Source organism: Arachis stenosperma, chromosome 10 (genome assembly GCF_014773155.1).
Source record: "Arachis stenosperma cultivar V10309 chromosome 10, arast.V10309.gnm1.PFL2, whole genome shotgun sequence".
Lineage (NCBI taxonomy): Eukaryota > Viridiplantae > Streptophyta > Magnoliopsida > Fabales > Fabaceae > Arachis > Arachis stenosperma.
In genome coordinates this window covers 32,958,033-32,961,771 of record NC_080386.1, presented here as the reverse complement: position 1 = coordinate 32,961,771, position 3,739 = coordinate 32,958,033, and the positions used below count along the sequence as shown (strand labels likewise).

The 3,739-nt window shown below is 38.3% G+C and overlaps 1 non-coding gene across 1 annotated transcript; it reads left to right on the top strand.

Moving 5' to 3' along the window:
• Window positions 1-1,416: 1,416 nt before the first annotated feature.
• LOC130958271 (small nucleolar RNA R71) lies at window positions 1,417-1,524 on the top strand. The gene has a single exon (XR_009077403.1). It is a non-coding gene; the product is annotated as a small nucleolar RNA R71 (small nucleolar RNA).
• Window positions 1,525-3,739: the final 2,215 nt, after the last annotated feature.

Genomic DNA, 3,739 nt, shown 5'->3' with positions numbered 1-3,739 from the left:
TGCTGTGGCTAGGAAGGGTCTGCCAAGGATGATGGTTTCATCCATGCACTTCCCAGTCTCTAGGACTATGAAATCAGCAGGAATGTAATGGTCTTCAACCTTTACCAAAACATTCTCTACAAGTCCATGAGCTTGTTTTCTTGAGTTGTCTGCCATCTCTAATGAGATTCTTGCAGCTTGTACCTCAAAGATCCCTAGCTTCTCCATTACTGAGAGAGGCATGAGGTTTACACTTGACCCTAAGTCACACAGAGCCTTCTTGAAGGTCATGGTGCCTATGGTACAAGGTATGGAAAACTTCCCAGGGTCTTGTCTCTTTTGAGGTAATTTCTGCCTAGACAAGTCATCCAGTTCTTTGGTGAGCAAAGGAGGTTCATCCTCCCAAGTCTCATTTCCAAATAACTTGTCATTTAGCTTCATGATTGCTCCAAGGTATTTAGCAACTTGCTCTTCAGTGACATACTCATCCTCTTCAGAGGAAGAATACTCATCAGAGCTCATGAAAGGCAGAAGTAATTCCAATGGAATCTCTATGGTCTCATTTTGAGTCCCAGATTCCCATGGTTCCTCATTGGGGAACTCATTGGAGGCTAGTGCACGCCCATTGAGGTCTTCTTCCGTGGCGTTCACTGCCTCTCCATCCTCTCCAAATTCGGCCATATTGATGGCTTTGCACTCTCCTTTTGGATTTTCTTCTGTGTTGCTTGGGAGAGTACTTGGAGGGAGTTCAGTAACTTTCTTGCTCAACTGTCCCACTTGTCCTTCCAAATTTCTAATGGAGGACCTTGTTTCAGTCATGAAACTTTGAGTGGTTTTGATTAGATCAGAGACCATGGTTGCTAAGTCAGAGGGGTTCTGCTTAGAATTCTCTGTCTGTTGCTGAGAAGATGATGGAAAAGGTTTGCCATTGTTAAACCTGTTTCTTCCACCATTATTATTGAAACCTTGTTGAGGTCTCTCTTGATTCTTCCATGAGAGATTTGGGTGATTTCTCCATGAAGAATTATAGGTGTTACCATAGGGTTCTCCTAGGTAATTCACCTCTTCCATTGAAGGGTTCTCAGGATCATAAGCTTCTTCCTCAGATGAAGCCTCCTTAGTTCTGCTTGGTGCATTTTGCATTCCAGACAGACTTTGAGAAATCAAATTGACTTGTTGAGTCAATATTTTATTCTGAGCCAAAATGGCGTTCAGAGTGTCAATCTCAAGAACTCCTTTCTTCTGACTAGTCCCATTGTTCACAGGATTCCTTTCAGAAGTGTACATGAATTGGTTATTTGCAACCATTTCAATGAGCTCTTGAGCTTCTGTAGGCGTCTTCTTCAGATGAAGAGATCCTCCAGCAGAGCTATCCAACGACATCTTGGACAGTTCAGAGAGACCATCATAGAAAATACCTATGATGCTCCATTCAGAAAGCATGTCAGAAGGACATCTTCTGATCAATTGTTTGTATCTTTCCCAAGCTTCATAGAGGGATTCTCCATCCTTCTGTCTGAAGGTTTGGACTTCCACTCTAAGCTTACTCCATCTTTGTGGTGGAAAGAACTTTGCCAAGAAGGCATTGACTAGCTTTTCCCAAGAGTCCAGGCTTTCTTTAGGTTGAGAGTCCAACCATATTCTAGCTCTGTCTCTTACAGCAAAAGGGAATAGCATCAGTCTATAGACCTCAGGGTCTACCCCATTAGTCTTGACTGTGTCACAGATTTGCAAGAATTTAGCTAAGAACTGATGAGGATCTTCCATTGGAAGTCCATGGAACTTGCAATTCTGTTGCATTAGAGAAACTAATTGAGGTTTAAGCTCAAAGTTGTTTGCTCCAATGGCAGGGATAGAGATGCTTCTCCCATAGAAATCAGGAGTAGGTGCAGTAAAGTCACCCAGCACCTTCCTTGCATTGTTTGCATTATTGTTATTTTCGGCTGCCATGTCTTCTTCTTCTTTGAAGAATTCGGTCAGGTCCTCTAAAGAGAGTTGTGCTTTGGCTTCTCTTAGCTTTCTCTTCAAGGTCCTTTCGGGTTCAGGGTCAGCTTCAACTAAAATGCCTTTGTCTCTGCTCCTACTCATATGAAAGAGAAGAGAACAAGAAAATGTGGACTCCTCTATGTCACAGTATAGAGATTCCTTGAGGTGTCAGAGGAAAAGAGAAATAGAAAGAAGAAGGAGAAGAAGAATTCGAACTTTACTTAGATAAGGTTCGAATTGTGCATTGAGAAGGAGTAGTACTCCATAAATAGAAAGATGTGAGAAGGAGGGAAGTAATTTTTCGAAAATTAATTAAAATATTTTGAAAACATTTTTGAAAAACATTAATTGATTTTCGAAAATAAAAGTGGAAAAGAAATCAAGTGATTTTTGAAAAAGGATTTGAAATTAGAAGTTAAAAAGATTTGATTGAGAACTTATTTTGAAAAAGCTGTGATTGAGAAGATATGATTGAAAAGTTATGCTTTTAAAAAGATGTGATTGAGAAGATATGATTTGAAAACAATTTTAAAAAGATTTGATTTGAAAACAATTTTGAAAAGATTTGATTTTAAAAATTAATGACTTGCCTAACAAGAAAAGATATGATTCAAACATAAAACCTTCCTCAACAGAAAAGGCAAAAAATGTTCAATTAAATCATTAATTGTTAGTAAGTATCTTTGAAAAAGGAAAGAAATTAATTTTGAAAACATTCGATTGAAAAGATATGATTTGAAAAAGATTTGGTTTTGAAAAACTTTGAAAACTTGCAAAAAAATTTGATTTGAAAAACAAAATCTTCCCCTTAGCACCATCCTGGCGTTAAACGCCCAGAATGGTATCCATTCTGGAGTTTAACGCCCAAAATGCACCCTTTTTGGGCGTTAAACGCCCAACCAGGTACCCTGGCTGGCGTTTAAACGCCAGTCTGCCTTCTTCACTGGGCATTTTCGAATGCCCAGCTTTTTCTGTATAATTCCTCTGCACTATGTTCTGAATCTTCAATTCTCTGTATTATTGACTTGAAAAGACACAAATTAAAAATATTTTTGGATTTTTAATAATCAAAATGCAACAAGAATCAAATAACAATGCATGCAAGACACCAAACTTAGTAGTTTATATACTATTGACACTATATGAGACACATAAACACTCAAGTCAAAAGAATTCAAAGATCAGAGTAAGAAATCATCAAGAATTACTTGAAGATCCTTAAAACACATGAATGCATGCAATTGACACCAAACTTAAGATGAGACTCTAGACTCAAGCAAGAAACATCAAATATTTTTGGTTTTTATGGTTTTTGTGAATTTTTTTGTGATTTTCGAAAATTAAGTGGAAAAAGATATCAAAATTCTTAATGAGAATTCCAGGAATCAGTGCAATGCTAGTCTAAGACTCCGGTCCAGGAATTAGACATGGCTTCATAGCCAGCCAAGCTTTCAAAGAAAGCTTCGGTCCAAAACACTAGACATGGCCAAAGGCCAGCCAAGCCTTAGCAGATCACTGCTCCAAAAGCAAGATCAACAAGCTCTTGTGATGATAAGTTGAAACCTCGGTCCAATGAAATTAGACATGGCTTTACAGCCAGCCAGATTTCAGCAAATCATCATGAAACTCTAGAATTCATCTTCAAGAATTTCGAAAAAAATAAATGCCTAATCTAAGCAACAAGATGAACCGTCAGTTGTCCATACACAAGAACAATCCCCGGCAACGGCGCCAAAAACTTGGTGCACGAAATTGTGATCAATACTTTTCAAAA